Raw genomic sequence first — 12,392 nt, forward strand, 5'->3', positions numbered from 1 at the left:
GCCGCTGGAGCAGAAAAAGCCACAGACAGCAAATGAGTGTAGCTGTCTTATAGTAACTTTTCATTTACAAAAAACAGACAGCAGGCTGAATTTATCTAATGAGTCAAACTTTGCCAAACCCCATTCTAAAAGTACAAGGCACCAAAGAACAAAAAGGGTTTAAATCATGAATGCAAGCCTTGTTTAGACCTAGGAGATTTACTAATATATCACACTGGTTGCAAGAGCAATAAAGATATACAGACTCAGGGAAGACTGGCCTGCTTTAGAATTTTGGCTCCACCATTTCTTCTTTAGTCAGCAATTTACCAAACTTCTCTGAACCTCAGATTCTTCCATTTTAAAACAGGGAAAATAAATTTGAATAAGATATGTAATTTGCTCAGAACAATTCTTATATTAAGTTAGATCAACAAATCATGGTTATCATTGTCATCATCATCCATTCCTAATTTTTTTTAATTCTTAATATAGTTGGATTAGAATAACATTTATATTTTCTAATAAAAATATCTGCCTTAAACTATCAAATAATATTGTATTTAATGGAGAACTCATAGAGATGTTCTTTTGTTTTTATCCTGGAAGATCCAGGAAATTAGCCAAGGATGTCCAATGCCCTTGGCCAAGAAATTCCAAGGTCAAAACAGTGAAGAAGGGAGATTGTCAACAAGGATGGTGAAAAATAATGTACCAAAGCCAAATATTATCCTGGAAGACTCAGTTAACTGGCCAAGAGAATTTCCATTTTTCCTGCAGATTACTGTATCTACTCTATTGCCTTGATCATGGGCTGTTTTGAGAGAAAATAATTTAATATAAAAACTGACCATCCACTGCCTCCTCCTTGTTTCTGTATTTTTCAGCATCAGCAAGCTCTCCTGTTCTTTGTGGATAATTGCCTTGAGTTTTCCTGGCCAAAGACATTGAGCAATCCTGGCTACTTGTCTGGATCTTCCAAAGTAGAGACATGCCTCCTCCAGTCAAAAGGACCCACTTCACACACACACTGCTGTTTTATTAAGTCACCAGGCATCTGTGCAGATGGAAAAAAAGAGCTGAGTCACAGCCACTGAGCTGTTGTCTGAAAGCTGTGATCAAAGGCTGACAAACACTTTTAAGAGCTCATCATACCCTAATTGTTGTGATTCCTCAGCCAGGCCAGTGTCACAGACTAGCAAGCCTTCCAGCACCACGCAAGGGCCAGACACATAAAAGAATACACTTATAAGTACCCATGTTTGGCAAGTTTAGAAAGAGACTTGACCTTTTATAGCCATGAGTCTTTTTGGTTGTGGGTGATAGACACCCAATTTGACTGAGCTTATGCAGAAAATAGGAAATTTTATCATAAATTTCATATTAACAAACAAGTGGAAAGGGCAGGGGAAGAGTTGGGTCTCCAAGACTGTAAGTCCTGGAATTCCACCAAGACTCTCTTCTTCATCTTGGCCTCTGTGCCATCTGTGCCTCTTTCTTCTCTCATACCCACTCCTGTTTCCTGCATCAGCAGGTGGAGGGCAATGATGGGTTTGCCCCAAAGCACACTTCCATCTTCCTCTGTGGGTAGGCAGGACTACCACATATGGCCATGCACGCTGTGCATTACACAGGTCTTAGGAGCTCCATTCACAGCATGGTCTATTGTTGAGAAGCAGAAATGCCAGGGGATGCCATAGAAAACATGACTAAAACCAGAGTTTCCCAGCCTCAGCACTCCTGACACTTTGGGCTTAATAAATCCATGTGGCAGGGGCTGTCGTGTGCATTGCAGGACGTTTAGCAGCATTCCAGGCCTCCATCCACTAAATGCCAGTAGCATCATCAACACCACCCCCAGCTGTGCCAACCAAAAATGTCTCCAAACATTGCCAAATGTTCCCTAGGGGTAAGATTGCTGCAGGGTCAGAACCACTGACTTACAAGAAAGAAAAGAAGAGCTTCCCCTAGCACCAATTCCTCTGCTTGAGAAGGGTGGTCCTAAGTTACCCTATCCCAGGGAAGCACAAGAAATTCCACTCTCTCTAATAAAGCCACCAGAAACTATCTCGAGCCAAGCCCCTGTGGAGTTTTCTATTCTCAAACTTCACTCTCTTTAAACAAAGGACAACTAAACCTGCTTACAGCCAAACTCATACAGGGCTTAATAGAAATGGAGGTGGTTTTACAAAAAGTATAGGAGCTCTTTAAGAAGTGTTGCCCTTAATTACAAAGCTATGTCACTGAAGTGGTCAAGCCAGAAAGATAATTGGTAAAGCTATATACATAAAATTGACTGTTTTGTACAAATGAGAACATTCTTTATTATAACAAATGTACAACACTAATACATGGTGTTAATAATAGGGTGGTGTAGCAGTTTGATATGGTTTACGAATTCCAAAAATAGATATTGGATTATGTTTGTAAACTGGTCTGTACCTGATTAAATTATGATTAGGGCTTTGATTGGGCCATGTCAGTAGGGTAGTGAGTCCCTGCCCCCTTGGTAGGTGAGGACTCACAGATAAAAGACATGGCAAAGGACAGAGATGGAGTTTTTGATGCTGGAGTCTTGAGCCGGAGCCCAGGAAGTGAACACACAGAGGAGCTTGGTTGGGAGGAAAGAGAGAAGGCCCTAAGGAGACAGAGCCAGTCACCTGATAGTCCACAGCTGGCCTTGTGGAGAGAGGCAAAGCCTTAGACAGCCTCATCATCTACAGCTGACCTTGTGGAGAAAACAGAGGACCCGAGCCTAGAGAGAAACAAACCCTGGGAAGAGAGGAACCCAGGAAGCCTGAACCCTGGCTGATGTCAGCAGCCATCTTGCTCTAACACATGGCAAAAGACTTTGGTGAGGGAAGTAACTTATGCTTTATGACCTAGTAACTAAGCTTCTATCCCAAATAAATACCCTTTATAAAAACCAACTGATTTCTGGTATTTTGCATCAGCACCCCTTCGGCTGATGAATGCAGGTGGTTTATGGGGGAAATACACCTAATGTAAGCTATAGACCAGAGGTTCTTAACCTTTTTTGTTCCATGGGTCCCTTTGCCAGACAGGTGAAAACCACAGACTCCTTATTAAGTCCACACTTAACTGTGTACTACTTAATGAATATATCACACTCACACCAACACATTCCCACAAGAAGAATGGTTTTTTTACTTCAATTCAAGCTCATGGACCCCTTGTTAAGCACCCCTGCTATAGACCATAGTTGGTAGTAATATTCTTTTATCAGTTGTAACAAATGTAACATGACCATGCAAGTTGTTGGTGGTGGATGGTATATGGGAATCCACCACATGACTGTTTTATAAACTCACAACTCCTTTTTTTTTTAAGTTATCTGTTTCACTGCTAAAAAAAAAAATCTGTCTGCCTTGGATTTGGGGAGGAAAACATTTTCTACTACTATTATTGGAATATTGATCAAACAAAACAGTATCTAAAAAAAAAAAAAGACAAAAAGACAAAAACCAGTATCTCTAGCAGATATAAATAAAACATAACAGAAAGCCTGCCTTGCTTCAACACCTCCTATAGATATCAGGTATGTGTTTTATTCCACAAAACAGTCTCATTCCTTTACCTTTGCTAAATCCAATATAATCTCCTCTGTGCCCCCATTTTATTGAACTACCAGGAAATTCAACCTCTGCTGATAATAGGATTCCTTATTCCATTAGGGACATGTAAAGGTCCTGGGGTGATTCCTAGTCCAGAATACTTGAGGAGGGGGGCCTGTGGTCTCTAGTCTTCACTGTTGTGTGCTGACAAATTCCCGGTCTAATGAATCCACACCATCCCTTGAAGGTGGGAATTCTTGTGTCTCCAATCCAGGCTTGGGCATGAGGGTCTTTTACCCAAAGTCAACCCTCTGGCACCTCACCCATCAGAGGGTCTGTTACCTCTCATGGAGAGAGAAATGAGCTTTGTGAGGGACCTGGTCATTGCTGGGTAGGGAACCTGCAGCATCCCTGTCCCCTTCCTAGAGAGTGGTGAGTTTTCCAGTTTTGTGGTTTCTGCTTCCCTTGGCTCTTACTTCCAACCCCAATTCTTTGGGACAGCTCAGTGAGTGTTCTCCTCAAAAAGCCTGTGAAGTCACCATCCTCTCTCTCCTCCTACACTCCTGTCTTGGCCCTTTTCTGAAGTAGTTCTGGAAGAATAGCTTGGCCCATCTCAGGGGCTCCCTCATCTGACTTGTCTCATGGGTGGATGTGGGAGATGTTGAGCATGCATTGAGTCAGCTCCTCCAGGGTTTCCCTGGTTGGCCAGTCATCAGAACGCCTTAATGATTTTCAGCTGACATCTGTGATCAACAACTGATACACTTTTAAGAGCTCAGCACATCACCCTGATTGCCGTATTTTTTGGTTAGCTAGGCCAGTGTCAGAGATGGGCAAGTCTTCCAAATGAAGCAGCCTATTGGGTCTCATGCAAGCTCTGTCCCTGTGAGGCAGTGGACAGCAAGCCTGCAACAAGCGATAGTAGGTATTAAGGAGCCCTCCCAACAATGGGTGCATATCTAAGCCACAACCTCCTTCTAGCTCTTCTGAGTAGTAAAGCTACATTTTTATCTCTTTCTGCCTGATTCCTGTTTCCCTCATCTGGTACAAGACTGTGAGTATTTGAGGGGAGTGAGCAATACTATTACTCTTAAAGGACAATGGGGCCTAGACTTTTTTACTTACAAGTCAAGAGAGAGCTGTTCTTCCACCACAGCTTAAACTGAAGCCCGCCAGGGAGTGTGATGGAGGCATGAAGCTGTTCGTCCATGACAAGCATCTTGTCCCTGACCCAGACCGAGTTCAAGTACCACCCCAGGATAGTCACAGCAGCAGAACTGCCTCTTTCAGAGACAAGTGGAAATGTGTTATGCACAGATCAGTTTTTAAGAGATTTAGAGAGGTTGCCGACGGGAAAAAACCCAGCTATGCATAGAGCATGAGTTTCTTCAGCTGGAGTACTTTGGTTGACGTCTCCACCTCTACCTTGTTAGTACTTGCATAAACAGCCCTGCTTTGCTTTGAGCCTATCAAAACACTAATCTCAACTCTCCCAACAAATTCTACAGTAGTCCTGTCTCTTCTTTGTTTGATGAAAGGCACTCCATGGTTCCTCTGGAGTGCCTGCTTTCATTGCAATATGTCAACAAACCTGACTTTGTTGGACTACAGATTTGTCCTTCGTGGTCTCTATCAGATGGACTTTATTAAAGATTTAGTAAGACCCTCACTGCCATGGACTGAAACTCTCAACTTGGAATGATGTGTACCTCTAAGAACCCCTGCATCTCTGTGCAGAATCCACTGGGAAAATCTGACTTTTAACACCACCTTTTCTCATCTGACTGCATGTCCACATTTTTCCTCAGTCTGGTCTGTGCATGAGAAATTGGTTTTGGAGGAGATCTCTTCACACTCCACCTTCTGTGAGGCCTCCGATTCGTTGAGCCATCAACTGGAATAGTATAACTTTAGGGATTGTGGGCCCGAGACACAAGGTTCTGTTTTCGCCAATTGTCAGCCAGTGCCTCTTAGGTTTGGGTTAATAAATGTGTATTTCCTCCTGAAAGAACTCTGGCTATTGTCTCATCTCTGCATTTCTCTTTCTAAATGGCACAACTTAAAAAGGACAATTTGGAATTGTACTGGCCACTTTTGAAAACTTTCGACATGAACAAGATTATTCATTGGAGAGCCCCTTAAAGCAAATTGTCTTGTCTAAGAGACAGATCACTTTGTTTAGCATATGAGGCAACCCCCTCCTATGTTTCTGTACATTAGGAATTAATAAGTACTGGCTTTTTAATTGTACAACTTGATCAAATTGCCAAAGGCTCAAGTTATTGTTGAAGTTATATATAATGACTCTCACTCTTTTGCATGTGTCTAAATTTTATATCTAAATTTTACATTTGTCAGAAGTTGGCTCCCTCTCACTTTTTCTTATTTCTCCCTGCTCTGTTCCTCTCCCTCTTGTTCTGTTGGAAAATTTAAAAATTAAGTGATCACAGGAACACACAATTATCCTGTCTTGATGTGCCCACATTTAAGTATTTAGTTCAGTTAAGAATTCCTAAGGGGAGTTTAAGTTATTAAACTGTTTGTGTCTCTTTTATTCTAAAATATGTGGATCTTGAGACATGTATTTGAATAATGGTCTTTGTCACTAGAGTTGCAAATTAAGGAAAAAAGATTGTGGCAATTTGAGTCTTTTGTGGCCCCCAAAAAATCCTGTTCTTAAAGCCAATTATTTCCTGTGTATGTAAACCTATTATAGGTAGGACCTTTTGATTAAATTATGTCAGTTAAGGGCTTTTGATTAGATTGCGTGACCCAGGGTGGATCTTAATCCTTTTACCAGAGTCCTTTATATATGGAGGTATAAAAAGTCACAGAGACCAAAAAAAGCTGCAGAGACAGAAAGAAAAACTCCTAGAAGCTGAGGAGCCACTGAAGCCAGAAGCTGAAAGCAAGTAGGCCTGGGGGAAAGGGAGAAATAAGTAGATGTGTCATGGTATCCTCCCATATACCTGATCACCCACAGCTGCAGCATCTGTGCCAGGTTCACCAGTAGCTGACTTTGGTGAGAAAGCATCTCTGATGATGCCTTGATTTGGACACTTTCACATCCTCAGAACTGTTAAGCTCTAATTGTAAAAGCCAATCCATTTCTGGTATATTGCTTAGCAGCCTTTAGCATACTAAAACAAACATCTTAGTTCCATGATAAAATAAGAATTTTTAAACATGATTTAAAGAATCTTTAAAATTTAGTTCATAAATATGAGTCCTATAAGGCTCATGTAATATTCTTGAGAGAGATGAATCTTTAAAAATTAAAATGAGGTAATATTAATTTACAGAAACTCCATGTCTTTTACCTAGTTCTATTAAATAAAGTTAATGTCAACACAATACCCTCATTTACATAAGACTACGGTTAAACTTCCTATGATTTAAACTTTCTAAATTTCCTACACTGGTTTGGTAAGTATATTATCACTGTCTTCATAAATTGTTTATGATTACAAAAATAAAATTGTATTTCACTACATAAAATTGTAATGATGCCTTCTAAAATCTTGTAAAATTCTTATAATACTACCAATCATAAGGGTTTATTGTATTAGCTAAAATCAAAACTTCCAGATCCTTAATTAACTTCTTTTAAAACCTTGGACAAAGTTAAATTGAGTCAATGGATAAATAATTTTGGATGCTGGACAATTAAAAAGTTTAAAAAAAAAGATTAAAAATGTTGCTTACTAAATAGTTTCAATTTACTATTATTCTAACATATTTCAAATGGCTATAGATTAATATTATATAATAATTTTTTGTAACATTACAATATATAAAGATAATATAAAATAGAAAGAAAAAAAACAGCTAGACAGTTCTTGGTTTCCTGTCTTAGTTTTCTGTGTCTAGAGAAAACAAAGGTTGTTTACTTTGCTAAGAGTAGTAATTAACAAAAATTAATAAGGTTATATTAGCTATAATAATTACAGAGAGATACAAATACGTATTGAAGATAATGTCATTTGATTAAGGGAATTATTACAATTTATTAGGGTAAATTCAATATAATATTCACATTCTTTAATATGTTGATATGATTAATTATCTTTTGAAATTAAAGTTAAAAGCTTTAATTTTATCATCTATATACACAGTTACATATTTGTTTATGTCTAAACAAATAAATGTAGATTAAGATCCATTTTTTAAAAACACATCTTAACTGCTTATGACTTAATTTTAACAAAACTCAAAAAAAGGAACAGGGTCTGAAGCCAAAGCTTCAGGGACCCTTTAAACTATTCCAAAAAGGCAATTGCATCTAAAAATGGTATATAAATATGTTTGGGTCATAAAATGTCTATTCCAGGATGGATCAAAATTTCTCTTCTCAGAAAGCCACACAGCTTCAACAATGACAAAAAAGTTTCTTGACTTTGTGTCAAGAATTTGGGAAATCCCAAATTATCTCTTTAATGATGGAAACACTCCCTTCACTGGAACTGTTGCTAAGGAGCTTTGCATGACATTTCCTCTTACTCGAAACCCCCACTGTGCACACCACCCTCAGTCTTCAGGTAAAACAGGACAAATGGACTTTTTTTTTTTTTTCAAATTCTTTATATTTCCAGCTGTTGAGACAAATATTCTTGAAAGCTGAGGTTACCTCTAGCGGCGGAAACAGAGCCAGCTATTAAGCAGCCAGAATGCTACAGTAATTGAATACATGACCATTTCTCTTTTAGCACATTCTTTGTTCTCCTCTTCTAGAAGAGACATGTAGATGTCTGTTTAGTTTGATTATCTGTCATCTTAATGAAGTTGCATTACAACAGCCATGTCATCTGAAGTTCCTTCAATTGAAGTATCTATATTTGAAATGCCATACATGGTATCATTTCTGACCAGTTGTCCATTTTGGCGAACAGCATTTTCACTCATAGAGTGCTCTCTTTTCAGCCTGCCATACTTAAATTAAACAGGCTTTCATAAATTATTGAATTCCCTTGGCCTAAAGTGTTACCTGGTGCTTAATGACCATGAGGTCCACCTCCCTCAGGAGTCCATCAGCTCTTTCATCTATGGATTGATAACTGGGCATCCGATGCATCTGTGAATATCAGCCCACTCCCAGACTGCCTTATTATACAGGCTGATACAGACAACTAGTGTAAGTAACTCATGTGGCACACATAGTTTTATATTCACAGATGAAAGAAGCATTTCAAAATCATCCTCTGAAACAATCTCTTCATGAGTTTTTTTTTCGGACATGTTCTCTGGAAGAGACATCAGACAAAGACTACCTCAAACCTCAATGGGAAGGGTCTTACCAGGTACTATTCATAACTAACAGAGCAGTAAAAACCTGAGGGTATTGATCCAGCGTTTCTCAGTTCAAAGGCTACAACCCCAGGGACCAGGTATAGCTCAGTGATTGGAGCACCAGCTTCCTATGTACAAGGTCCCATATTCAATTCCTGGTACCTCCAAAACAGAAAAAAAAAGATATAGCCCATCCTCAAATCACTGGAATACCATCCTAGCCAAAGGCCTCTTCTTCAGAAGCCAATAAATGTATAAAGGAATTACACATCCAAGACCATCCCAGCAAGGAAATAATTATAAGAAGTGGATGGTGTCTTAGGTTTTCTGAGCTACTATCACAAATAGCATACAATGGGTTGGCTTAAATAATAGAAATTTATTGGTTCATGGTTTCAGAGGCTAGAAAGATTTGCTTTCTTGCGGGGTCAATAGCGTTCCGACTGGCTGGCAGTCTTAGGGTTCTCTGAATTTCCCAACACAAGATGATGTCCTCTTTCCTTTCTTTTCTGGGTTCCCACTGACTTCTGACTTCCAGCTCCTCCCTGTGACTTTCTCTCTCTGTCTGAATTTCCTCTGATTATAAAGGACTCTAGAGATCTGGATTAAGATCCAACCTCATTCAGTTGGGCCTCATCCTACCTAAAATAACATCTCATTGTTCACAACAGGAAAGAGGAACAAGACCAAGAACACATCTAACTTGGGATACATAATTAATTCACCACAGACAGCTTCTACCCAAGATCTATGAAGTGCTCAAATGTTTGATCTCTAGAATCATAAATGCTACTATGCAGTTACTGTCATGTCAGATAACTCAACAACTCATAATAAAAGAATGTGAAGGACTGACTTTTGTCCAACTACCAACCATGTTTGCTGAAAAATCATTTTGATCAATGAAAACAGGACAATAGTGAAGATCTGTGGGAAAGAGTAATGTCCCATAGGGAGACTGTCTGCCCTTGGCCAGGAGGGGACTGAAAAAAAAAAAATTGAACCTAAAACTGAACAAAAATCAGCTCAGACTGAGAAAGTTAAAAATCAGCTCAGCCATTAACCAGACTGGGGTAACAGATCAAATGAAGCCATCAGCAAAGTTAAACAGGAAACAGTATTTCTCTCAAGGTCATACTATAGCTGTAATTCAGCAACCTGCACAATTAAATTTTTTATTTGATTTCCAGGAAAATTAATCTGCACTATAAGAATAAGAAATTACTGTAAGGCTATGTTGGAAGCTCTCTGGTGCTCAGACCATGAGTTGAGCTAAGAATTAACAAATCGATTTGTCATTTTCTCTTTGTAAGTGCTCAAGTTGCACTCAAAAGAATCCACCCCAAGCCACAGTCTTTATAGTCAAGTTCAGCATTACTCCTGTAATGAAGTGCAACCCTCTTTCGACTGACCACGCTTTCTTACCAAGGATAACCCCAGCTCTTCTTTACTCATCCATCTCCAGAACAAAGATTACTGAGAAATCTTGTTCTCTAAAATCATCAATTGTCAGAAAATTTATTTGAAATCATATCAGAAAGAATGGCCATTCTCACTTTTGCCTGGAGGATCTGAGATACGTCAGACTTTTCAATACAGACAAGCAGTTTCTGCAGATTCGCATAAAAGGTTTTCAGACTCAGCATTCCACATTTATTTTAATTTTGTAGCTTCCAAGGAAACAGGATCCCAAATCTGCTTCTCAGTCCGGACTTGATATGCATACTACACACAGTCCTAGTTTTTGTTGATCCTATCAAAACAGTACTTAATTTCCGTTTTCCCTAAAATTCCCTTTTTCCCTAAAATTCCCCTTTTCCCTAAAATTCCCCAAATCCTATAACTCTTCCTTTTTTGGTGAGACTGCACAGTTCCTCTGCAGTTCCTTACCTTATAGCAATAAACCAACAAATCTGACTTTTTTAACTATAGATACGTCCCTTGTGGTCTTTATCAGATGGGCTTTACCAGATTTTCCATTTCTCTTTAAGGCAATTTTGTTTATGTAATGATATTTTCTAGAAATATGTTCATTTTGTTCAAGTTTCACATTTTATGGACAAAAAGTAATCTATATCATTCTCTAGTTTTTTAATCCCAGTTCTGTCCTATAACACCTTTTTCATTCCTAAAAATGACTGTCATTATTTTTCTTCACCAGAAGTTTTACCAGAGGTTTCTCCCTTTTATTATTTTCAAAAAGTAACTTTTTGCTATGTTGCTCTTCATTATTGTATATTTGCCTTCTGCTTTTTTAGTTTCTGCTCGTCTAGTTTTTGCAGTACTGTTGTATTTTTCTCACTTTTTCATTATGTGTTAAATATCGGTCCTTCTATTTTGATATAAGCATTTAAGGATTGATCTTAGCTGCACCTCAAAAGCTTTGATTTATAGAATTTTCATTATCATTCAGTTACAAGTCTTTTCTAATTCTCCTTGCAGTGTCTTCTTTAATGAGTCATTTAAAAGTGTTTTTAATTTCCCAAATACATGGAATTTTTAAACCTCTTTTGTTTTTGTTGCAATTGTTCTTATATTGTAGCACAAATGTAGTTTGGATGATACCAGTTCTTTGCTACTTGTTTCGTAAATCTAGAACGTGAAAAGTATTCGTAAATTTTCCTTATATAACTGAGAAAAACAGCTATTCTCTCATGGGGGGGCGGGTAAAAATTTCTAAATACTATTGAATCAAGCTTAATCACTGCATTTTACAAATCCTATTTTAAGAGTGGGAGGAGAACTATTTTTGCTTCAACAGAAAATTCAGCTTTGGGATTTACAATCTGAAAGACAAAATTGGCAAATCTGGGATATCTTCCCCGATTTTCTAAAGGTCAAATCTTCCTATTCTGCGTCATAGTACCCTAGCCTTTCCCTCACTTTTCAGAGCGTATCTCGTGGTTTGTAATATCTTCATTTGTGGGTCGTCTCCGTTCTGCCCACCTAGACCGTGAACTAGGTCTGTCATGTTGACTACCCTGTGCCCAGTGCGGAGCAGAGGCTGACACACCAAATGCTCACTGAACAGTTACTGAGTGAATTCAGGCACATGAAGGCAGGGCTTGTGTGGAAAATCACACCTGAGACTTGGGGCCCTGCCTCCTGAAGACTCTGGAACATTCAGCATCTCACCCGCTCTGCACCGCGCGCTGGGGTCCAGCCTCTCCACAGCCGGTCTAAGGCCTCAGGGGCCACCACTTCCGTCGCAACCGGCGGGAGATTCAAATTCCAACCGCTGCAGGGGCGGGGGCCACGTCGTGGGGCAGGGCCACGGCGTGGGGGCGGGGCCACAGCGTGGGGGCGGGGCCGCGTCCCCAGGAGGCTGGGCGCGCAGAACTGGCCAGTCACAGAAACTGAATTTTTTATTTTAAAAAAATCTATTTAAATAGCCTGTCGTGGCTATTGGCTTGCCATATTGCATAGCACTGTTCTAGACAAGGTCCATGAGGCACCATGTCTGTCTTGATGAACAGCAGTTATTACCCACTATTATCCACACACTTGACTGTGATACCCTGGAGGGCAGAAACTGTCTTACTCATTAATCAT

This window comes from Dasypus novemcinctus, chromosome 24 (genome assembly GCF_030445035.2).
Source record: "Dasypus novemcinctus isolate mDasNov1 chromosome 24, mDasNov1.1.hap2, whole genome shotgun sequence".
Classification (NCBI taxonomy): domain Eukaryota; kingdom Metazoa; phylum Chordata; class Mammalia; order Cingulata; family Dasypodidae; genus Dasypus; species Dasypus novemcinctus.